The sequence below is a fragment of the Scyliorhinus torazame genome, chromosome 8 (genome assembly GCF_047496885.1).
Source record: "Scyliorhinus torazame isolate Kashiwa2021f chromosome 8, sScyTor2.1, whole genome shotgun sequence".
NCBI lineage: Eukaryota > Metazoa > Chordata > Chondrichthyes > Carcharhiniformes > Scyliorhinidae > Scyliorhinus > Scyliorhinus torazame.
The window spans coordinates 227,728,298-227,754,718 of record NC_092714.1 but is presented as its reverse complement, the minus strand read 5'-3'; the positions used below and the strand labels follow the sequence as shown (position 1 = coordinate 227,754,718).

General features: G+C 48.0%; 1 pseudogene; it reads right to left on the bottom strand.

Annotated features, from left to right (window-relative positions):
* Positions 1 to 642: 642 nt before the first annotated feature.
* LOC140428907 (large ribosomal subunit protein mL44 pseudogene) lies at positions 643 to 24,747 on the bottom strand (annotated as a pseudogene).
* Between the last annotated feature and the right edge of the window lie 1,674 nt (positions 24,748 to 26,421).

Below are 26,421 nucleotides of genomic sequence, written 5' to 3'. Positions count from 1 at the left end.
TTTCGCCTTCTTCGAACACCAGTGAGTTGAAGACGTCGAGGGCGTGCTGACCTGCGTAGAAGAGGAGCATTGCAATATTCGTTTCATCCGAGGCACTCTGTTTTTCGTTGGCTCGGATAAACAGGTCAAATCGCTGCCTGAAGAGCTTCCAATTGGTACCTAGGTTCTTGCGACTTGCAACGGCTGCGGTTTGTCGGTGCAGTCCATGTCCAGAATGGCAGGTTAGTTGGCAGGTATCGATCCACTCCTGTACCATGTGGTGTTGGGCGTTCTGACACACAGATGAGCCAACACGGTTGTATATGGTACAACGCTATTTTATTTAAACTTTCTATGTACAGTTTTGTCTTGATACTCTGCACGTGGGGATTCCCTGTTTGTGATCTTGTAACAGGTCTTGTCCGTGTCTTTGTCCCCAGACCTACTGTCCACTAGGTGTCGTGCTCGTGCTTTTATGTGGTTGGTGTCCTTGTGTGTGATTGGTTGTGGTGTTGTGTGCTCTGATTTGTCTGTTGGTGTGTCCATCATGATGTGTGTGTTTGAATATCATGACAACGTAGGACGAGTCCAGCCATTAAACGCTCAGAGCCTTGGTCGCCACAGGTTGCTTTGTGAAGTTTGAATAACCCCAATGTTGTCTGTTTATGTACAGCCATAGATTTTACGCAACGCTGCTCGCACCGCCTCTTCTTCAGCTGACAGCACAGTTTCACCAGGTCCTTCTGTAATTAGCTGCTCATCACTATATAGTCCAATGAAATACACCGGGAGCAGAGTGCTGGCTCCAGACTGCCTGGTCAGTCTGGATTCAGGAAGACATATTCCGTTTCTTCAGCTCTTCCACCAATAGTCCCATAGGATTAACAAGAGGCCAGATTTCAAATAGATTCTTACTAATAAGTTAAGTAATTAGGAAGTCCCGGATAAAGGGCAGCACGGTAGCATAGTGGTCAGCACAATTGCTTCACAGCTCCAGGGTCCCAGGTTCCATTCCCGGCTTGGGTCACTGTCTGTGCGGAGTCTGCACGTTCTCCCTGTGTGTGTGTGGGTTTCCTCCGGGTACTCCGGTTTCCTCCCACAGTCCAAAGATTTGCAGGTTAGGTAGATTGGCCATGCTAAAATTGCCCTTAGTGTCCAAAATTGCCTTTAGTGTTGGGTGGGGTTACTGGGTTATGGGGATAGGGTGGGGGTGGGGGCTTGGGTAGGGTGCTCTTTCCAAGAGCCGGTGCAGACTCAATGGGCCGAATGACCTCCTTCTGCACTGTAAATTCGATGAAATAAATAAGATGGCTCTTTCAGTTCCACTGCTCTCAAGCAATGCTCCAACAATAGCAAATAATGTCTTTTGTAAATTTTCTTCTGGTACTGGGAACTCTGCACTTAGTATCAAGTCTTCCTCAGCTAAGTTCCTGGCAACATGGCACACAATCTGTGACCCTGTGATGTGACTAGTCAATGCTTCAACTCCATCGACAGGTAAGTTTGGATAGGTACTACTGAAACAGTCTTGGAGGTAAGTGTCTGCAAACAATGAGCCTTTCTCAAGTAACTGCTGATTGTCTTTGAGATTTAATGTGATATCCTCTCTTTCCAGTCTAAGTTCCGGGCAGCGAACTTCCTCAAACGTAATGTAACATGGATTGATGAACGCTGTTTTGAGAAGGTCCAGGTTGAAAGTATAACAAAGACGTTGACCAAAGGCCTTTACTTCAGCATGGTAGTCCCAATTTGGCTGCTGTGATCGAGCTTTAGGTGGTGGAGGCCCTTCAACAAAGAACAAAGAAAAGTACAGCACGGAATAGGCCCTTCAGCCCTCCAAGCCTGCGCCGACCATGCTGCCCGTCTAAAATCTTCTACATTTCCGGGGTCCGTATCCTTCTATTCCCATCCTATTCATGTATTTGTCAAGATGCCGCTTAAACGTCACTATCGTCCCTGATGTGTTGGGTGTTCTGGATAACATACAGGTCACCAACACTGGAAGTAGTGCTACACTATTTTATTAAAAGGTTAACTATTTAAACATACTTGAACTGTGGACAAATACGATACCAGCTTTAACTAAAGACCTTTGCCTTGTCCTAACCAGTTAATGCACTCAGCACATGGTGAATGTCTGTGTTGCAGGCTGTGAGCTCTGTGCTCCTAGCTAGCTGCTACTCGAATGAGCAGGAACTCTGATGCCCCCTGTCTTTATAGTGCGTGTGCTCTCACTGGTGATTGGCTGCGGTGTTGTGTATGTTGATTGGTCCCACTGCGTGTCCATCAGTGTGTGTATGCACCATGATATACTGGTGTATATTATGACATCCCCCCTTTTATATAAAAAAAAATTGCCTGCGTGACAATAAATAGTGTGTGGTGAATGTTCCTGACTACATGTGTGTGAAATATTTACAGGACTATGTACATAAAACTAAGCTATTTACATGAGAAGGTGCCTGGTGCAGAAAAAATAGTGTCTCGCACAAATAACGAGATGAACACTATATACAAACCACTTGAATGATTAAACAGAAGAACAGAACAGACCAGAGAGTCCATTAGTGCACAAAGTTCACAAATTAAGTCTCTGAGGTGGGCGACAAATTCTGGTTGACCGCCTCAAGGGTGGGTCAGGAGCCACCGGCTGAGGAACGGGCTGGACTGTGTCAGAGTGAGGAGGATGCAAAGTAACCGGAATCTCCGCATAGTCCAGGTCAGGGACAACAGGAGGGCGTGGCACTGGCGGAGGATCATGTAGCGAGCGCGGAACGAGACGAAGGGCACGTCGATTATGACGCAGAATGGAACCATCTGGTAGACGAACCAGGAAATAGCGGGGAGCTACCTGCTGAAGAACCACTGCAGTTGCAGACCAGCCACCATCCGGATGATGGATGCGGACGTTGTCATCTGGAGCCAGAGCAAGGAGATCAGCTGCACGGGAGTCATGAGCCGCCTTGTGCTGTGCACGAGACAGTTGCATTCGTTGAAGGACTGGAACGTGGTCGAGGTCTGGGACGTGAATAGACGGCAGGGCGAGGTAGAAGTCGGATCCCGCATCGGCAGCCTTGCAGAGGAGCCGTTTGACTATGTGGACGCCCTTCTCCGCTTTGCCATTGGATTGTGGGTACAGGGGACTGGATGTCACATGCACAAAGTTGTACCTCCTGGCAAAGTTGGAGCATTCCTGGCTTGCAAAGCAGGAGCCATTGTCCAACATCACAGTGAGTGGGATGCCGTGACGTCGCGATGCTGGTCGATGATGGCGTTGAGTTGCGCCCTGAAGTCAGCATCCTGGAAGGCAGACGTGTCATCAGGAGAGAGTGAACTCTTTGAACGAGGTTTAGCAGCTTGCACGCCTGTGCGCCAAGCAGAGAGTCCTTCGAGGAGCCCACAATCTCGAAAGGAAGCATGGCTTTTCGTGACTTGTGCGTCACTTCGAGTTGTCATGAGCCGGTAGCAGGAATGATGTTGCCATTGTAGTCCAATGGCTGGCAGGCCGATGGAAGATGGTTGGTTTGACACAAAGACTTTGGAAAGCAGACCACGCCATGAGATTGGCGGAGGCACCAGTGTCCAGGCGGAATCGTATTTGGGACCGGTTGACCGTCAGGGTGGCACACCACTCATCGTCTGGATCGATGCTGTATACTGACAGCGGCTGGTGTCTTTGCTTCGGGGACAGCCTGTTTTTTGTTACGACATCGACTCAAAAAGGCGCCTTTGGGTCCTCGGTGTCACTGCTGTATGGGAGGTCGGAATCGGACTCAGTGACCGTGGGTTGAATTGCCCGAACATTCCTGCGAGGCTGGCTGAAGCGATATGAATTGGAAGGCTGAGCTGCTTGACAGCAGGCAGCATAGTGGCCAAGTCTTCCACATTGTAGGCATTGTCGAGATTTTGCAGGGCATTGTCGCTTTAAATGGGCGGAGCCACAGTTGCCGCATGTCGTGACGTCAGCACGTTCGCTGCGCCACTGCGCATGCGCAGTGCGGTCATGCGCGGTGCGCACCTGTGCATTACATTCCTCCACGTCGTCGTCCCCTCGTTTGGTGCGTACATGCGCGGGAGTCCACGAAAAACGCGCGAAATGGCCGCTCTCATCCAGGCTGAGGCCCTGGAGGTGCTCAATCACTTGGACCCGTTCTGCCTCGTGTGGACCTTCCCGTTTGTATATGGGAGTACCAACTGGTGGCATTTTCATGTAGGACACAGGTCTCGATGGCGGTCGCTAGGGTGAGTTGCTTTACTTTGAGGAGCTGCTGACGTAGGGGGTCTGACTGAACACCAAAAACGATCTGGTCGCGTATCATGGAGTTGGAGGTGGGCCCGTAGCTGCAAGACTGCGCAAGGATGCGGAGGTGCGTTAGAAAGGATTGGAAAGGTTCGTCCTTACCCTGAAAACGCTGCTGGAACACGTAGCGCTCGAAACTTTCATTCACCTCTACGCTACAGTGAGTGTTAAATTTGAGGAGAACCGTCTTGAACTTTGTCTTGTCGTCGTCATCTGCAAAGGTGAGAGAGTTGAAAATGTGGATGGCATGGTCCCCGGCCGTGGAGAGAAGAAGAGCAATCTTTCTGGTGTCCGAGGCGATTCCACCAATTCCTTCTCTTTGGTGAATACCGATGGAAAGTATTCATTTAGTACCTCTCCCATTTCCTCTGGCTCCATAGATTCCCTCCCCTGCCCTTCAGTGGGCCAATCCTTTCCCTGGCTACCCTCTTGCTTTTTATGTACGTGTAAAAAGCCTTGACAAAGCCTACCAAGACACGCAACGTGCGGTGTTGGTAAGACAGGAAACCGAACAACAGGTCGAGCAGTTGCAGAAACAGTGCAGCGATTTAAAAGCAGCCCTACGAGCGCTCCACACTTCCACAACAGAACAAAGGCAGAGCTCGGTAGATCACGCAAAGTGCCGGAAGCAAATTGCAGAATTGCAACCTCTGCTTTCTTTTCAGATTGGGTTTCAGGGTACGTTTGGACCCCAATTAGACCATGAAAATGGCCCCGATTGGCAGGAGTTAAATGAGACTGCCTATAGATATGTACATGGGACATGTACACAGGAAAAACCCCAGAAACGAAAAGCACCCCAACCCCCGACTGCACAAGCAGAACGCACCCCTATGAACCCTGTAACCACAAATCGCAGGGCCGCATCAGAAGGAGACTCAGATTTCCTATACACTACCCCGTTAACCGTCACCCAATTACGAGACGCGTGTGATAAGATTATACCGTTCCTACCCACATCGGACCCCCACCAGTTCTTTGCTAGAGTAAAACAGCAGGCGACCATGTACGGCCTGGATGAAAAGGAGCAAGTGAGGCTCACGGTTTTAAGCCTCGACCCTTCAGTCGTGGCACCCCTTCCCGACCCACAGAATGTAGGAGGAGGCACCCTACAAGAAATGCACACAGCGATCCTAGATGTGATCGGCTATAACAGAGGAGACCCCGTAGAAGGCCTAAACAAGTGTAGGCAAAAGAAGACAGAGCACCCCACAGCGTTTGCTGGATGCTTGTGGATACATTTCACAGCGGTGTTTGGAGAATTAGCCCGCGCCTATTTGACCCCAGATAATATGGCCAAATGGACCCATATCCTAGTCTCTCATGCGACAGAGGCAGGACAGAGAGCTTGCGCAAATTACGATCCCTCAAACGAGGCCAACAATGAGAAATGGGTTTTGAAAAGATTGTCCCACACTTGGGAACAGTCCATCCAAGGTAAAACAGCTTATGGCAAAGCAGAGGAAGAGCAGGCAGATGAGAACATGCATCCAGTCAGGACACACCAGAACCCCGCATGGGCAAACGAGGGAAGAAACAGCCCACAGCAAACTAAATCCCAGGAGTGTTATAATTGCGGCCAATTAGGACATTACGCACGAGAATGTCAAGCCCCCCTGAAACAGCAACGGAATCAGCCCACAAATGCCCCCTGAACCAGCAACGACACCAACAGCCCCAAACCCCACCCAGGGAACCGTACCCAAGGGAGCAATACTCCAGAGAGCTTGCTCCACTTTACATGCCTCAGGGGCCATGTTACATCTGTGGGCAGTCAGGACACTTCGCCCGAGATTGCAGGAGACCCCCACCACCAGCTAGATTAGCCCCCAGATATGAAACAGAACACCACCCACAGCAGCTGCAAGGTCCCAGCTGCCCCATGCAAACTGTGAGCGCTTACCCACGACTTCTCATGGCAAGAACACCTCAGCAATGCCAATTCATCTTTGTTTCTCTCCTCCTTCCTCTCTTCTTTGCTCACACTGCACTGACCCCATATGATAGTTACACCTCAAGCCAAATGTGAGTTACGGTGTCCTTTCTGATGGAACCTGCACCATGTTTGTAATGTATGTTTGTTCATTATTGTGAATGTTAAATGTTGTTTGTTCATTTATAGTTTTCATGGCCCCACGCCACCACTCTTTTAACGCCCACTGGCAGTTAATGGAACAAGTTTGTCCGTGAACAACCAATCATAGCTACTCTTCTGATTCATAAGAGGCAGCCCCCACGACGACCACATATTCGTACCGTTCTTGCCGGTCGCTCAGGCAGTGGAGAAACGGCACTGGTCCCGCCCTGCCTGAGGACCTCCCTCTGGTCAGCTACGCTCGGGTATAGCACATATGGCACTGGTCACCGTCCTACCCGGGGATTCCACCCATTCTTACCCGCCGCGGCCCATACGCACCCCATTTTGGCTCTTTAAGTTCAAAACTCTTTTGTTTCTTTATGACAACCCTTAGGTTGCTTCCAGATGCTATTTACATCCTCAAACACTAGGATGGTAGATCACACAGGCTGCGTGACGGCTCGCACTGTGTCAGTATTTTTGTCGGATGTCTTGTCCCAAGTATTTGGTTTAAAAAAAAAATGAGGGAGTCACAGATGGTGACCAATTATAATGGGTGATTGGCAAAAAGGACAGACAGACAGAAAGACAAGATCTTAAACAAGATAATAACAGAAATTATGCTTGTGTCCATAGAACTCGGGAACCTCAGGAACCTCAGAAGAAGAAAAGAAGAAGACAGAGAAGGAAAGATGAAGACAACCATCATGCTCTACAGTTGGATCTTAGCGGGATCCCTCCAGTTGCGCAGGGACGCTACCCCCCTGATCCCGACTACACAGGCCGTGAATGTTTCCCACCCCTGCCATACACTAAACCCCGAGATAGTTACCGATACACCGACCTGGTGTGACAAGTTCATTACCTGGTATTCCCTGTCCTACGTTGTGGAAGCACAGTTAGTACTGGCAATACTCTGCAGTGCCATTCAGACCCTTAGACTGAATAAATGGTGGAGGAAAGTTTCCCGCACCCCAGTATACACCCTCAGGTCCCCTATTTTTGGACTTCAACAAACCCCCCAACCCCTTTAAGTGAATTAAAGTACATCCGTTTCTTTGTGGTGTTCGTTTCGTTTGAATAAAGAAATGTAAAACTCTATGCTTGACTACCAAGCCAGAGACCTATGTTGCTGCTATTGTAGAATTTTATAATGATGGATGTACATAAAATAATTTAGGTAAAAGTTGCAATTCATAGGACAGAGCAGTGTAGAGCCTATCAAGTGCTTATGGGTGCCCGACTTAGGAGGAGAAAGAAGAAGATGCAGTAATTTGATCCTTCATGCTTTGTGTTGAGGATCACAAGGAGGGTGTGTAGCCATCTGGGATGGCCACTTCCAGAATACAAAATGGACATTTGCAAAGATTGCAGGGAAAAATGGACAATGTTAAGAAAGCAAGCAGGCACAGAGCCTGTCTGCATATTGGAGAAACAGCTCCCAGACGTGTCCGAAACTGTATGCCAATTAGCATACGGATGGCCCATCTCTGGGAACAAAGGAAGATACTTAAGTAGCCGATCTGGCCCCAGACCTCGCGGTGCCAGTTCCCCAAACAGAAAACAGAAAACAAAGCAGGCCAATGGCCACCTAGGACATGCCCAGCCATCAGGGCACCTGCCCCTTTATTGGTCAGGATCAATGCGAATGATCAAGAAATGGCCCACTTGATTGGGGCCAAGTTCAAGGCCCGACCAAAAGCGCGCGAAGCCCCCTTCGGGTATAAGGAGAAGGCCCCAAGAGGGAATCGCTCTCTTGGAATCAGCTCTCACAGCGGAGAGACCCGTCCACCAGCTACACCAGAAGCAAGTAAGTCCAAGGTCAACGCTCGCGACCAGACGAACGACCTTAGCTGTTCCCCTCCACCACTTCGACCCCAGCAGCCTCAGAACCGAACAACGGCCATTGTTCCTCTGACTGAGTGGGCGCCCGAAGCTAAGTATAGACTTTAGCAGCAGTGATAGTTTAATCTGTAGCATTTCGTGCATGGGTAGCTATTGCTGTGTGTGTAAATAAAATTGGATTGACTTTGAACTAACTAACTGGTGTATCGGCTCTTTGATCGGCATTCAGGTTTGAACCTTGTGGCAGTATCGAAAGAAGATACCTGGCGACTCTAAAGCAAACGTAATTAGAATTAAGGAAGGTGACCATATTGACCGCCATATTTAGAAACAACCAAAGAGAGCAACACCTGTCACACATAGGGTGATATTGTGGAAGTGGGTGTGTGGTTCTGGCGAGAGAACACCAGCTAGCGCAGCAGATGCCATGCCTCCTGGTGCCATATGATGAATGGGCTGCCAAGCTGGCAGGAGAGGATCAGGAGCAGGTGTGTGGAGATGGCAAGGTAGGTATCCGGCCTACATCCAGCGAGGAACAAAGCTTTATGGCTGCACTTGGCAACCTAAGGCTTGTGTGCGGTGCTACATTGGAGGCAGCCCTTGCAATCACTCACTCTCTCCTCTTGCAATTGGAGGTTTCACCAAGAAGAGGGTGAGTCCAGACCCTGAGGCCAAGTCCAACACATCCGGCAGCCCCGCAGATGAGCAAGGAGGATGAGGGAAAACAAGACATTTCACCTATCGAGCCATCATGAAAGTCACCTGCATCCTCTACCAACCCAGAGACACACACCTTGGTTGGTTAGTTCAGGCAGGGTCTGACACTCTGGTGGTCACCGCACAGGCACATTTCCACAGCAGGAGGAGGCAGTGGTAGCCAAGCTATCTAGCACTAGGAAAATGTCTGGGAAAGAGGCCCCTGCAAAGTCCAAGTCAGATGACGAGCCTCTGGGAGCAGTCCTAGACAAGATGCTTGAGATGCAGAAGGAGGATGGGGCAGCTTCAGAGAGAATTGTTGGAGTCCCCCAACAGAGTGGCACGTGAGGTGCATGAGTCTGTCCGTCTGCTCTCTGAGGAAGTGTTATTGACATTTGTGAACATTGAGGTCTCCATGGGGAGGGTGGCGGATGCCATGGAGACCCTTGTCCAGCAGAATGATCAGTTTCTGCAAGAGTTGCACATAAACATACACTCCATTTCGGTATCCATGGGCAAGGTTTTACAGTGGCTGTGCAAGAGAGTGGCAGAACATCTCATCCATCCGGGTACTTCTTCTCCCCAAAGAGTCAGGGAAGGGTCATCGGGCACCCGAAGGAAGAGGAAGAGACACATACCCCTGGGATCTCCACTCAGAACACTCCAAGGGTTGTGCCCCTTCAGAAGACCCTATGTCTGTGACCCCAGCAGCCCAGCCTCTGTTTGCAAGTGCAGCGGGTGCAGCTGCACCAGAGCAGGAGACCCAAAGTAAGCCAAGGCCTTCCAAGACTCAAGGACACAGAGAACACCTACCAACATCATCAAGGAGAACAGGGCACAGTGGTCAGCTGTGGAGGTTGGAGGAGCACCTAGACGCAGTGGAAGGGTATGCAAAATTATGAAATTGGGAAGAGCCAGCATGGATTTCATATTAACTAAAATGCTGGAGTTTATAAAGAAGTAACAGGAAGGGTTGATGAGGGTAATGCTGTTGATGTGATGTACATGGACTTTAAAAAGGCATACTGTACAGTGCCACATAACAGACTTGTGAAAAAAAGTTATAGCTCATAAAACAAAAGGGATAGTGGTAACATGGATAAGGAACTGGCAGAATAATGGAAAATAGCGAGTAAAGGTCAATGATATTTTTCGGGCTGGAGGAAGTTTTGTATTGGAGTTTCCCAGGGGTCAGTATTGGGACCCGTGCTTTTCTTGATATAGAACATAGAACATAGAACAATACAGCGCAGTACAGGCCCTTCGGCCCACGATGTTGCACCGAAACAAAAGCCATCTAACCTACACTATGCCATTATCATCCATATGTTTATCCAATAAACTTTTAAATGCCCTCAATGTTGGCGAGTTCACTACTGTAGCAGGTAGGGCATTCCACGGCCTCACTACTCTTTGCGTAAAGAACCTACCTCTGACCTCTGTCCTATATCTATTACCCCTCAGTTTAAGGCTATGTCCTCTCGTGCTAGCCATTTCCATCCGCGGGAGAAGGCTCTCACTGTCCACCCTATCAAACGCTCTGATTATTTTGTATGCCTCTATTAAGTCTCCTCTTAACCTTCTTCTCTCCAACGAAAACAACCTCAAGTCCATCAGCCTTTCCTCATAAGATTTTCCCTCCATACCAGGCAACATCCTGGTAAATCTCCTCTGCACCCGCTCCAAAGCCTCCACGTCCTTCCTATAATGCGGTGACCAGAACTGTACGCAATACTCCAAATGCGGCCGTACCAGAGTTCTGTACAGCTGCAACATGACCTCCTGACTCCGGAACTCAATCCCTCTACCAATAAAGGCCAACACTCCATAGGCCTTCTTCACAACCCTATCAACCTGGGTGGCAACTTTCAGGGATCTATGTACATGGACACCTAGATCCCTCTGCTCATCCACACTTTCAAGAACTTTTCCATTAGCCAAATATTCCACATTCCTGTTATTCCTTCCAAAGTGAATCACCTCACACTTCTCTACATTAAACTCCATTTGCCACCTCTCAGCCCAGCACTGCAGCTTATCTATATCCCTCTGTAACCTGCTACTTCCTTCCACACTATCGACAACACCACCGACTTTAGTATCGTCTGCAAATTTACTCACCCACCCTTCTGCGCCTTCCTCTAGGTCATTGATAAAAATGACAAACAGCAACGGCCCCAGAACAGATCCTTGTGGTACTCCACTTGTGACAGAACTCCATTCTGAACATTTCCCATCAACCACCACCCTCTGTCTTCTTTCAGCTAGCCAATTTCTGATTCACATCTCTAAATCACCCTCAATCCCCAGCCTCCGTATTTTCTGCAATAGCCTACCGTGGGGAACCTTATCAAACGCTTTGCTGAAATCCATATACACCACATCAACTGCTCTACCCTCGTCTACCTGTTCAGTCACCTTCTCAAAGAACTAGATAAGGTTTGTGAGGCATGACCTACCCTTCACAAAGCCATGCTGACTATCCCTGATCATATTATTCCTATCTAGATGATTATAAATCTTGTCTCTTATAATCCCCTCCAAGACTTTACCCACTACAGTCATGAGGCTCACCGGTCTATAGTTGCCGGGGTTGTCTCTGCTCCCCTTTTTGAACAAAGGGACCACATTTGCTATCCTCCAGTCCTCTGGCACTATTCCTGTAGCCAATGATGACATAAAAATCAAAGCCAATGGTCCAGCAATCTCTTCCCTGGCCTCCCAGAGAATCCTAGGATAAATCCCATCAGGTCCCGGGGACTTATCTATTTTCAGCCTGTCCAGAATTGCCAACACCTCTTCCCTACGTACCTCAATGCGATCTAATCTATTTACCTGGAGCTCAGCATTCTCCTCCACAACATTATCTTTTTCCTGAGTGAATACTGACGAAAGATATTCATTTAGTATCTCGCCTATCTCTTCAGACTCTACACACAACTTCCCATCCTTGTCCTTGACTGGTCCTACTCTTTCCCTAGTCATTCGCTTATTCCTGACATACCTATAGAAAGCTTTTGGGTTTTCCTTGATCCTTCCTGCCAAATACTTCTCATGTCCCCTCCTTGCTCGTCTTAGCTCTCTCTTTAGATCCTTCCTCGCTACCTTGTAACTATCCATCGCCCCAACTGAAACTTCACACCTCATCTTCACATAGGCCTCCTTCTTCCTCTGAACAAGAGATTCCACTTCTTTGGTAAACCACGGTTCCCTCGCTCGGCACCTTCCTCCCTGCCTGACCGGTACATACTTATCAAGAACACGCAGTAGCTGATCCTTGAACAAGCTCCACTTATCCAGTGTGTCCAACACTTGCAGCCTACTTCTCCACCTTATCCCCCCCAAGTCACGTCTAATGGCATCATAATTTCCCTTCCCCCAGCTATAACTCTTGCCCTGCGGTGTATACTTATCCGTTTCCATCATTAACGTAAACGTCACCGAATTGTGGTCACTGTCCCCAAAGTGCTCACCTACCTCCAAATCCAACACCTGGCCTGGTTCATTACCCAAAACCAAATCCAATGTGGCCTCGCCTCTTGTTGGCCTGTCAACATATTGTGTCAGGAAACCCTCCTGCACACACTGTACAAAAAACGACCCATCTAATGTACTCGAACTATATCTTTTCCAGTCAATATTTGGAAAGTTAAAGTCTCCCATAATAACTACCCTGTTACTTTCGCTCTTATCCATCTCGCCATCCTTTCCTCTACATCCCTAGAACTATTTGGAGGCCTATAGAAGACTCCCAACAGTGTGACCTCTCCTTTCATGTTTCTAACCTCAGCCCATACTACCTCGGAAGATGAGTCCCCATCTAGCATCCTCTCCGCCACCGTAATACTGCTCTTGACTAGCAGCGCCACACCTCCCCCTCTTTTGCCTCCTTCTCTGAGCTTACTAAAACACCTAAACCCCGGAACCTGCAACATCCATTCCTGTCCCTGCTCTATCCATGTCTCCGAAATGGCCACAACATCGAAGTCCCAGGTACCAACCCATGCTGCCAGTTCCCCTACCTTATTTCGTATACTCCTGGCATTGAAGTAGACACACTTCAAACCACCTACCTGAACACTGGCCACCTCCTGCGACGTCAAATCTGAGCTCCTGACCTCTATACTCTCATTCTCCCTTACCCTAAAACTACAATCCAGGTTCCCATGCCCCTGCTGCATTAGTTTAAACCCCCATATCATATTAATGATCTAGATCATTGTGCACAGGGGACAATTTCAAAGTTTGTGGATGACACAAATCTTAGAAGCATTGTAAACTGTGAGGAGGATAGTGTAGAACTGCAAAAGGGCGTAGACAAATTGATGGAGTTGGCAGATAGGTAGTAGATGGAAGTTCAATGTGGAGAAGTGTGAGGTAGGAAGAACATAGGCAGACAGTATAAAATAAGTGGTAAAATTCTTGAGACTTCAGGATCAGAAGGACCTGGATAGATATGTGCATAGATCATTAAAGGTGGAGAGACCAGTTAATAAAGTATACAGTATTCTTGGCTTTATCAATTGTGGCATAGAGTACAAGAGTAGGGAAGTTATGCTGAACTTATACAAGACACTAATAACACCTCAGCTGGAATAGGGGCTGTCTGCGTGGGTTTCCTCTGGGTGCTCCGGCTTCCTCCCACAATCCAAAAATGGGCAGATAAAGTGGATTGGCCGTGCTAAATTGCCCCTTGTGGCCCTAGGTAGGGTGCCCTTTCGGAGGGTCGGTGCAGGCTGATTGGGCTGAACGGCCTCCTTCTGTACTGGAAGGACTCTATGATTCCATGATTGGGTACAATTCTGGGCACCACACTATCGGAAGGATGCGAATGCATTGGAGAGAATGCAGAAGAGATTTACAAGAATGGCTCAGTGATGGGAAACTTCAGTTATGAGGATAGATTGGAGAAGTTGGGACTGTTCTCCTGGGAGAGAATGCCAAGAGGAGATTTGATAGAGGTTTTCAAAATCATGATGGGGCTGGACAGAGTCGAAAGAGATAAACTGTTCTTGTTTGTAAAAGGATCAAGAGCGAGAGGGCACAGATTTAAAGTGATTTACAAAAGAAGAAAATGTGATGTGAGAAAACAATTTTTTCACACGAGTGGTTTGGGATTTGGAATGCTCTGACTGGAAATGTGGTGGAGGCAGGTTCAATCGAGACATTCAAGTGGCCATTAGATGATTATTTAAATGGAAACAATGCTCATTTGGAGAGGCTGAGCATACATGATGGGCTGAATGGTTTCCTTCTGCAACCTAACAATTCTGAGATTCTAATTCTGCAAAATTCTGATTTCAAACGTGGTTTCACGGGTTTACTGTAATTATTCAATGTTCATATAGTTTTTTTAAATAGACTACACTTTCACTTTAACCTGGTCTGATATGGTTTCATTGTGATTTTTACTCAGTAAGTCGATGCGCCCCGCCCACCCCTCTCCATCTTCAGGGTGACATCCCAGGGGGTGTCTATTGTCATGATATTCGGGTAAACATCATAGCACATACATACTGATGGACAGATCAACGGACCAATCAACACACACACAACACCACAGCCAATCACAGGCAAGAGCATACACAGTACAAAACAGGGAACACGACACTTCCTGAGGATTCCAGCAGGAGACAGCTCAGGGCACAGAGCTCATAGCAAGCCACTCAGACATCCACCAAGTGCTGAGTGCCACTACAAGATAGTGTTAGGAATAGGTCCACAGATTCAAGGGTTACGATCGAACCTCAGTAACCAGTTTACCACTGTAAATAAATGTTAGCAATAAAACTGAGTTGTACCATTCGCAACCGTGTTGGTTCGTCTGTGTAGCAGAGCACCCACACATCATCTATGTCCCCAGAATTATACATGTTCAGGGAGACAAAGATATTTGCCAGAGGCCTTGTGAGCCGTGTGCAGGAAACCTCCCGCGCTCGCTGAGTCTTTGCCTCTCACACTCTCATCGGTTCCAACAGCCTAGCATTGTAAATGGTATGTGCTGGGGTTCCCCTTTAGCTCTCCAGTTGGGATGACCTGCAGTTCCACCCACCTCTGATGCGCCAACTCCCATCCAGCATCTCAAGATCTCCACCTCGAGTCCACTGGCTAGTTGCGAGTGGCCATGGCTTGTGTTACATTTGAAGTGCAGTCCAATACCTTTACCTCCCCCCATAACCCTAGCCCCCCATAACCATTGACTCCTCCCCCCCTCGGTATAACATTTGACCTTTCCACAGTAAGCCTGCAGCCCACCAACACTCTCCATCTGATGCAGGTGACTTCCCATGTCTCCTACCTTCCCGAGGAGCCCACCTCCATGACAGTAGATTTGCCCCTCCTCATTCTGACGATCCCAGAATCCGCTTTTTCCATATGCTTTTTACCAACCCTTTCACCCTCCATTGCCGAACCCACCTTTCTATTTCCTGCTCCTTAAACCACCACACCCATTCCACAACCCCCACCGCAGCCCACTCTTTTCCCTACCACCTGCAACTTTTCCCCGCCCCCTCCTAGACTACCCACCCATCCACCTCTTTACTGCTCTCCCCCCCGCCATCTAATCCCACCCTCCCAAAACAGATAATCCCCATCAAACAGTGCCTCATTCAAATGTCCACCTGCAGCTCCAGGATCCACGTCCTGGAACCACCCTGCAGCTTGTGGGTCCATGTGACAGATGCCCCACCCAGCCACACACTGCTGCATGTGGTCTTCCAGGGTCTAAGGTCACTGGAGGTCCCCATCTCTTACACTCTCTGTAAGCTGCCCCAAGCCTTCATCCAGGTCACATACAAACACAATGGCACCGACATGTTTTGGACCAGTGTGAAATTACTCCGGAATTTTACAGCCCCTCCCACCGGTAGGATATTCCACTCCTGCCAGTGGAGCTTTTAAGTGGCTTGCCGCATTTTGCGACCCAGACCCTCCCACGGTTGGACCGTAAAATTCCACCCATGATCTTCAGATGGGAAGAGAAAAGCAGAGGGGAAACGGTGATACACCTATGTTAATGAAATAGGCCTTTACTTGCTGCTGTTTCAGAGAGAGCTGTGAACATTCTTATCTGGATTGGCAGACAATTTGTTCCTTCCCAAAGTCAAGAGGTTAGTTTCCTGCCTGTTAAGGTGCTAAACAATGATTACTGCTTTACTTGATTGGATGGGGCAAATTTCCAAGACGCTGGCATCGTCGTCCCGCTGATAGGAAAATGCAGTGTCCCTGCATATTTATCTATTATTCACCTTGCACAAATAAAATCTACAGTGGATGTCACATAACAAAATGTCCCCCATGGTCACATGTGCTGCTATGGTTCTTACATATTCATAACTGAGTTCTGGGATTAATGCTTTCAGTTCCTCTCTTTCAACTCAAAACAGTTGAAGAGGCAAACCCACTAATTCTCTTCGATCATAACCTTTCAACAGCTTTTTGAAACCCAGGACGGCTATCAGGAAAAGAATGCATCAACCAACAACTTGCATTTATATAATGTAGTTACTGTAGAAAAAATCATCCTTCCAGGAACATCAGCATACAGAATTTAACACCAAACTATATAATCGAACCCTAGAATCCCTACAGTGCAGAAGGGGGGCCATAGAGACTGCACCTACTCTCCGAAAGAGCACCCCCACATAGGCCCACTCCCCCATCCTATCACTGTATCCACCCCCCTAATATTTTGGACACTCCAGGGGCAATTTATCATGGCCAATCCACCTAACCTGCACATATTTGGACTGTGGAGGAAACCGTGACACCCGGGGAAAACCCATGCAGAAATGGAGAAAACGTATAAACTCCACACAGTCACCCAAGGTCGGAATCGAACCGGGCCCTCAGCGCTGTGAAGAAGCAGTGCTAATCACTGTGCCGCCTTGCGTAGATAGGTAAATAGATAATTTATTTTACAAAAAAACAATTTTGAGTATCCAATTCAAGAGCGCAGCGAGGCCGTTAAATCGGGGGAGAGGCCAAAATCGACAAACGTGCTGGACGACGATGCGTTTGCAATCTAACAGGCCCGATCCCACTGGCAAAACCAGGATCTCGCCTTGGCGTGGCAAGAAACCAATAATGACCACTTACGCCCATTCTCCATACAATTAATGAAAGTGGCCCTCTAACTAACAGCCTGCAGTGATCTAACGGTCTCCCCAGCAAGTGGTCACACAGGCGCCGATTACCACTCCTTTTAAAAACGTGAAGCTAGCGGAAGGGACGCTGCGGGGGCCCGAGGAGGTAAGTAACCATCTTCATGCTCAGGCAATGAGCCCGGGGGCACTGGGGTTGCTGTCCCGGTGCTCAAAGGGAGGTGGGGGAGCCAGCCTCGGTCGGAGTGGGTTACCATCAGTGAGGGAGTGACCTGGCTGGGTTGGGCTGGAGGGGGGGAGATGGGTGTCTCAGCGCCCATGGGTGCGCAATGCCAACCCAATGGTGGTATCCTCAAAGCTCTCCTCCAAGGTGTTCTCATTGGAGGTGGGGGGTTGACCAGATGGGCTGACACCGTCGGATGGAGATCCTGCGGGAGAATGAACATGTGGTCAGTGGGAAGGATGGGTAATCCCGTATGGCATTAACAACTCAGGTTATCTGGGTAGGGGCCAGTGGATCCTCACCTCTGTGCTGTACGCCAACCTCTACGTTTGTTACAGATCTGTCCTCGGCCACCCCAGCAATCTCCGGGGCTCATTCCTCGTACAGGGTGAGGACTCTGTTGTCTGGCACCCTGCCGCCCGTCTGAGCCCTCTCCCGCCTGTTGTGGGCCAACTTCTCTTGCGGGTACACATAGGTGGCATTGTGAGGCGCTTGCGTTGTACAGCACGGGGTTGGCTTGGTGGAGGGGGATTCAAGGCTATGGTAGGTCGGGAGATGGCCCATATGCAGGTGAATGGAATGGGGAATATGGAGGGGGGCGGGGGTGGCGTGTGCAGCACTGCTGAGCATGGGTGGGCCGGGGCACAGAACATTGCTGGGAGGGGACGTGCATGGTGCCTACTCAGGATCTGGTACCAATTCACCCATGCGGCCCAGTGGAGGTCATTGATTTTCTTGCAACACTGGGTGCCGATCCTCCAGGCCAACTTGCTGGGCTGACGGCCACTGCAACTTCCTCCCAGGCGGCACTGGCCACCCTGTGGCTGACCCTCCGAGACCCATGGGGGAACAAGGCATCCCATCTGGCATCTAGCGCGTCCAGTAGTCTGCCCAGGTCAGCATCCCAGAATCTTGGGGCTGGTTTTCTTGGTGGCACGGCTGCGAGCTGTGTGGGGTTGACTGTGCAGGATCGGTTTAATTGCTGCCCTCCCTTGTCTGCAGGGGGCCGGAGTGTGTGGACCCGGCTAATCAGCCAGCAGGACCATCAATTGCGGCATGAAGCCTATGGGGCCTCGTTAAATGGACCAATTAACGTTTTATAGTGGTGTCGACCTTGCGGGCCAAGCGTCGGGAAGCTCACGGCAGTTACTGCTCGCTACCACACTTAGAAACCTTTTGGTTAACTCGTGCCCAATAGGACCAAAAGCTTGATCAAACATGCAGATTATAAGGAGTGACTAGTTCCCTCATGTAAACTTGAAAATTTTCCTAGTGTATACCTAGGCATTCCTGTGTTCCATCTTAGATTTAACTTGATGTTTCTATTCCAGTCATTCCATATCTCTACAGTGCTACTTTTCATTCATCTTGAAAGGTTGAAGAGACTACTTTATTCTGACTTTTCAAACTATCGTTAAATATATAAGCGTTCTTACACTCAAATCCCTAATTAAAAATATTATTCCACTCTTTGGAATCCAACATATTTCAAAACCATATTTCAACAAGTGTTGGTCTATTTATGGACTGCCTAAAAGATTAGAACAGAGATACTCAGTAACTTTTGGTCAAAGCCAAGAATGCCAAGCAGTGGTGTGCTTGTGGTCTGCTGGTAATCATCACCATTTTGACAAAGATTAATGCTGGGTGTTTCCTGATGTGGTATGAGACCACCAGTGTGTACACTGATCATCTTCAAAAGCAGACATTTTAAGTATTTTGCTGTCTCTCCTAAACAGATAAAAGAGTCCTCTATCCTCCAACTGAGTAATCTACTTTATTGATACTAGATTAGGTGGAACTGGTATGTTTAGATAAACAGTCAATATAAGAAAATAAGAACAACAGGAAATAAATCAAGTTAATTAAAAAGACTGGCGTAAAATGAAGTTCACAAGCACAAGAACAAAGAAACAAAGAGGAGAAAACAAAAGAAGGTAGAAATAAGAATCTAGACTTAATAGATCACCGAGTGCCTGCAAAATAGGCACAAGGTAGCTAATTTCTGGGCATTAGTTCCACATACAAAAGCATTGCAACAGGGACTAAGAGCAGTACATTGAATAGTTTACAAAGCAGCGAAGATTGCCATGTCAAATAGCTTCTGTAAGAAAATATTGCAAAATATTCACGAGGAACATAGTGGTAAACAGAGATGTACAAATGTGTGAGCTCAAATTTGGACTGCTGTCATGGTCATTAATCATCTGGTACTAAATTGTTCAGTAAAACATAAATCAAACTGACAGAGTCACTGAAGCCACGCTCAATATCACAATGTCTGCTGCTTGTCAATCTGATTAGCAGGACCTTGTTTAAATTAAACATACTGGACTTCCAGCCTGACACCCATATTTATGAATTGGCTAGGGAGTGAGAATAGAAAGTTCAATGCATGAAGTCTCAGCGACGGACCTCCGACAGTCTTGTTGCATTTCTTTTTCTTTTAAATATTTTCATTCTACTCCTTTTTCACATTTTCTCCCAAATTTACACCCAACAATAAACAATAAGCAGTAACGAACACAATGTCAATCCCCAGATCAATAACAACGATCCCATCCTCCCACCAAACCCCCAAACATTAGCCCGCATGTTAACATAAACAAATGACAAAAAGGAACCAGGAATCACATATAATCACCATTAACACATACACAGTCCCCCTCCCCCCAACCCTCCCGGCACCCACGCCCTAATATTCGATGTAATCCAATTCTCGTAAGTGCATAATGAATAACGCCCATGAATTGTAGAATCCCTCCATCCTTCCACTCAGTTCAAATTTGACCTTCTCAAGCGTCAAGAATTCCAGCAGGTTCCCCCGCCACGCCAGGGCACAGGGTGGAGAGGTTGATCTCCATCCCAACAGGATCCGCCTTCAGGCGATCAACGAGGCGAAGGCTACAGCATCTGCCTCCACAGCCCTTTCCAACCCCAGCTGGTCCGACACCCCGAATATGGTCTCCCGGGGGCCCGGGTCCAGTTTCACGTGCACCACTTTAGAGATTATCCTAAAAACCTCCTTCCAGTAATCCTCCAGCTTTGGACAGGACCAAAATATATGAATGTGGTTTGCGGGCAACCCCCCCCCCCCCCCCACAATGTTCACACACATCCTCTACCCCCTCAAAGAGCAGGCTCATCCTTGCCCTTGTAAGGTGCACTCTATACACCACCTTCAGCTGTATCACGCCAACCTCGCGCACGAGGTGGAGGCGTTCACCCTCCGGAGCACCTCACACCAGAACCCCTCCTGCATACCCTCTCACAACTCTTACACCCACTTTGCCTTGATCCCTTCCAGCGGTACCTTCTCCTCTTCCAAAATAGACCCGTAAATCACTGATACCACCAGTCCCCCTGTCGTCAGCACCTCCTCCAGCTATGTGGAAGCCGGCTCCACTGGGAAGCTCTGTATCTCCTTTCTGGCAAAGTCTCGAACCTGCATGTATCTAAATATTTCCCCCTGCTCCAGTCTATACTTCGCTCCCAGCTCCTTCAATCCTGCAAATCGACCTCCAAGAATACACACTTGGCCCCAAGCATTTCGGATGAGAGATGCTCAACTGTACTATCTTGCAGAGTTTTGCAACTTTGTGGCTGCCAGTCAGTGTCTGGAATCAAACTAAGGAGTACTGCATGCAGTTCTGATCGTCACATTGTGGGAAGGATGTGATTGCACTGGTTGGGTGCAGAGGAGATTCACCAGAATGTTGACTGGGATGGAACAAGTTATGAAGGGAGGTTGGATAACCTTGGGTTGTTTTCTCTGGAGCAGAGAAGACTGAGGGGCGACCTCATTGAGGTGTACAAGATTGAGAGGCATGAACAAGGTGGATAGGGAGCAGCTGTTCCCCTTAGTTGAAAGGTCAGTCACGAGTGGACACAAGTTCAAGGTGAGGGGCAGGAAGATTAGGGGGATGAGGAAAAACCTTTTTACCCAGAGGGTGATGAGGGTCTGGAATGCACTGCCTGGGAGGGTGGAGAGGCGGGTTGTCTCACATCCTTTAAAATGTATCTGGATGAGCTCTTGGCACACCATAACATTCCAGGCTATGGGCCAAGTGCCTGCAAATGGGATTAAGTCGGTAGGTCAGGTGATTTCATGTGTCGGTGCAGGCTCGATGGGCTGAAGGGCCTCCTCTGCACTGTGTGATTCTGTGAAAAGCCCATGCTTGCTAGGGTGCACCCCCTCCCCCACCCTCGTCCCCTGATTGTTTTTTTCAGTCATGTGACCCTATCAGCTGATCGTCCTTTAAAGGGGCCAGACACCACATTCCTCCCCCCCCCCCCCCCCCCCCCCCCACCCCCGCAAGTCCTTTGATGCAATGATAGCAGTTAAACTACTGCACCAGATATCTCCTCAGGTGCTGGCAACCCGGCCTTGTGGTGACAGCCGGCTGTCCTGTCACAGGTTGACTGGATACTTCACTACTCCGTCAATCAAAACGGTTCCTGTTGGTAATATGACTGGTTGCTGGGGCAACTCTTGTCCACGTAAGTGGTCCACATGATTCCTGACAATTCTACCTTGTACATTGTAGCACAGTGGTGTATAGATTCCCAGCTTGGGTCACTGTCTGTGCGAGTTTGCACGTTCTCCCCGTATCTGCGTGGGTTTCCTCCGGGTGCTCCGGTTTCCTCCCACAGTCAAAGATGTGCAGGTTAGATGGATTGGCCATGCTAAATTGCCCATAGTGTCCAAAAAAAAGGTTAGGTGGGGTTACTGGGTTAAGGGGATAGGGTGGAGGTGTGGGCTTAATTAGAGTGCTTTTTCCAAGGACCGGTGCAGACTCAATGAGCCGAATGACCTCTTTCTGCACTGTAAATTCTATGATTCTATGATTCACTTTGTAAGACAGCGGTCCTATCTTGGCTACAACAACTCCTGGCACCCAGATGGATCCGCTGCTGAAATTTCTAACATAACTGGTTCATCTATTGCAAATGATCTTGCTGCTTTGCTTGAACGGTGTCTTTTCTTCTGACTGCTCTGACTGGCTCTACCCTTCCCGGCAAATTCGGCAACACCGGACTTAGTCTGGTCCTAAGATAGGGCCGGTCAATAATTCTGCTGTCGAATGTCATATTGTCAGTTATCCTAGCAGAAGTCAAGACATTTTGGTTTCCAGAGTTGCATCTGCCTGCTTTTTAAGACTGCTTCGAAGGAATGGACTGCTCGTTCAGCCAGTGCATTGGATGCTGGGTGGTATGGTGCAGTTTGGATATGCTTTATACCATTCGTGGAGATGAAATTCTGAAATTCAGCACTCGTGAAGGCCGTTCCATTATCCAACACAATTAGTTCAGGTATCCCATGGGATGCAAAACACTGAAGCAATTTCTCAACTGTAGCATGCGGCATCGTAGGCTTCATTTCAAACACTTCCGTCCACTTCGAATGGGCAAAAACATTGTGCTCAAAACTGGCTCCAGATAATCAATGTGGACATCCACCCATGGCCGACCAGGCCATTCCCACAAGTACAATGGGGCCGTGGCAGGAAACGTGTCGCAATTGGCACTGATCGCAGCGCTTCACTAACCTCTCGGCCACCAAACATAAGACATTGTGAACATCTTGATTTGCTGCGCCAAAGCTGGCAATGTATCCAAGAAGTTTAGCGGCATCACAATTTCCTGCGATACTGAGGGGGTGCTACACTCTCAGGCAATGGTAGGCGACCGCATTTGCTATTTAGATTCAGGCCAGTATTGGAATGTATACTCGTATGCTGATAAGATTAATGCTGATAAGATTAATGCTCAACTCTGAATCCTTGCTACTGGAATAGGCCTGTCTTCCTTAAAAAGATGCAATAGTGGCTTGTTATCTATTGCAGTAGTAAAATTCCTTCCATACACATACTGGTGGAATTTCTTGACTCCATACACAACAGCCAACCCTTCCTTATCAAACTGAGAATAGACATTTTCAGCTTCTGAGAAGGTTCTGGAGACACATCCTATAGGTCTTGCAGACCATCATTCATGGGCGGCACGGTAGCACAGTGGTTAGCACTGTTGCTTCACAGCGCCAGGGTCCCAGGTTTGATTCCCGGTTTGGGTCACTGTCTGAGCGGAGTCTGCATGTTCTCCCCATGTCTGCGTTGGTTTCCGTCGGGTGCTCCGGTTTCCTCCCACAAGTCCCGAAAGACATGCTGTTAGGTAATTTGGCATTCTGAATTCTTCCTCCGTGTACCATAACAGGCGTCAGAATGTAGCGACGAGGGACTTTTCACAGTATCTTTATTGCAGTGTTAATGTAAGCCTATTTGTGACAATAAATATTATTATTATATGAGACAAAACTGAATCGAAGCCATAAGGAGAGGCATCACAAGTTAAAACAAATTTTCTGGATGGGTCGAAGTGCACCAATAAACAAGATGAATGTAATGACTGCTTTACATTGTTAAAAGCTTCTCTCTCGGGATCACGTGATGTGAGCACAGGAGCAGCTGTATTTTTGCGAGCTCCAATGCTGCTCATCCTGGTTTCTATGGGCCGGTGCCTCATTTATTGCACTAACCTTGTCTTCCATGGGGTGAAAAGCGTGTGCATCTACCCGGCAACCCAGATAAGCCCCTTCATTGGCCTGAAAAGTACATTTCTCCTTCGTGGGGTGAACACCAGCCTTTTGCAATCATCTTTGCACTTCTTCCAGGTTAGGTAGGTGCTCAGTTTCCATCAATCCCATTATCAATATACAATCCAGGTATGCTATTAATATGGCAATACTTGCAACAAACTTTCCATTGTTCTGTGGAATATGGCATAAGCTGACAACACCAAAAGGCAGGCGTGTATCGTGAAACAAACCCTTGTGCTTAATTCATAGAATCCCTACAGAGCAGAAGGAGGCCATTCAGCCCATCAGGTCTGCACCGGCCCTTGCAAAGAGCACTTGACTTACGCCCACGCCTCCACCCTGTCCCCGTAACCCAGTAACCCCATCTACCCTTTTGGACAAAAGGGACAAAGTGGAATGGCCAATCCACCTAACTTGCACGTCTTTGGACTGTGGGAGGAAACTGGAGCACCCAGAGGAAACCCATGCAGACTCGGGGACAAAGTGCAAACTCCACACAGTCACCCTAGGCCTGAATTGAATCCGGGTCCCTGGTATTGTAACAGAACTTCAGGCTGCTGATAAGCATAGCTCATGTCTACCTTCGTATAAGATTGGCCTCCAGCCAGCTTTGCATACAAATCTTCTTATCTTCTTATCTTGGGAATACTGTACTTGCCTAGCATGGCAGCCTGATTCACTGTCAATTTGTAGCCCGCACAAATGTGGATGGTCTTGTCTGGTTTTATCACAGGGCTGCCCATGCTGAAAATTGGACTGGCCGGATGATTCCTAGTTCTAATTCTTTGCTTACATCTTTTCAAACAAGGCATAGGGCACAGGTCTGGCCCTGAAAAGCCATGGGGCTGCCTCTGGATCTACATGGATCTTTGCCTGCAAGTCCTTGATTTTCCCTAGCTCATCGCAAAATACATTTTCATACTTCATTATTAATTCGAGGAAGCCTCCTTTTTTATTTTAAAATTTTCTGTCCAATTTCATTTAATTTTTTGAGCGAGTCGTGGCCCAGGAGATTTGGTCCTCGGCCTGATACAGCTATCAGTGGGAGTTGGTCAGATTGCTGCTGAAATTGCACTGGTACGATGGTTATATCCATCATCTTGATGGTCTCTCTCATTTAGGTTGCCAATTTTGCTGATGGATTCCTTAAACTCAAAGGCTGAACCCCTTCTCACAAATACTATTACGGTAGCAGATACCCCCGTATCTACTTCCACCTCAATAGCACCACTGAGATGGGGGCTACCTTTCACATTGTTCAGTGAATGAACACTCAAATCATTTGTCGGGAAATCTTCTGCACTGTGTACTTGCAATGTGCTATTGCCTTCAGCTTGCTCTTACACCAGTTCCTCAAGTGCCCCTTGTGGCATGAATAGTATTCTGCTTTCTTAAACCTGCAAGTTTCTAGGGAGTGTCATGTGAGAGTACCTTTAAGAAATGGGTGTTTAAGAAATGTACCTTGAAGAAAAGGGTGTTTATCAGTGATGTCAGAGTGTGGGTGGAGCTGGGCTGTCTGTCAGCTTGTTATTTTCGTTTTAGGCTGATTGCTGCAGGGTGTGTTTTCGTTTCGTTTTCAGTGTTGGAGCTGAAGCCAGACAGAGCATATAACATAGAACATAGAACATTACAGCGCAGTACAGGCCCTTCGGCCCTCGATGTTGCGCCGACCTGTGAAACCACTCTAAAGCCCATCTACACTATTCCCTTATCGTCCATATGTCTATCCAATGACCATTTGAATGCCCTTAGTGTTGGCGAAATCCACTACTGTTGCAAGCAGGGCATTCCACGCCCTCACTACTCTCTGAGTAAAGAACCTACCTCTGACATCTGTCTTATATCTATCTCCCCTCAATTTAAAGCTATGTCCCCTCATGCTAGACATCACCATCCGAGGAAAAAGGCTCTCACTGTCCACCCTATCCATTCCTCTGATCATCTTGTATGCCTCAATTAAGTCACCTCTTAACCTTCTTCTCTCTAACGAAAACAACCTCAAGTCCCTCAGCCTTTCCTCATAAGATCGTCCCTCCATACCAGGCAACATTCTCATAAATCTCCTCTCCACCCTTTCCAATGCTTCCACATCCTTCCTATAATGCGGCGACCAGAACTGCACGCAATACTCCAAATGCGGCCGCACCAGAGTTTTGTACAGCTGCAACATGACCCCATGGCTCCAAAACTCAATCCCTCTACCAATAAAAGCGAACACACCGTACGCCTTCTTAACAACCCTCTCAACCTGAGTGGCAACTTTCAGGGATCTATGTACATGGACACCGAGATCTCTCTGCTCATCCACACTGCCAAGAATCTTACCATTAGCCCAGTAGTCTGTCTTCCTGTTATTCCTTTAATAAATGAATCACCTCACACTTTTCTGCATTAAACTCCATTTGCCACCTCTCAGCCCAGCGCTGCAGCTTATCTATGTCCCTCTGTAACTTGTAATATCCTTCCGCACTGTCCACAACTCCACCGACTTTAGTGTCATCTGCAAATTTACTCACCCATCCTTCTGCGCCCTCCTCCAGGTCATTTATAAAAATGACAAACAGTAGTGGCCCCAAAACAGATCCTTGTGGTACACCACTA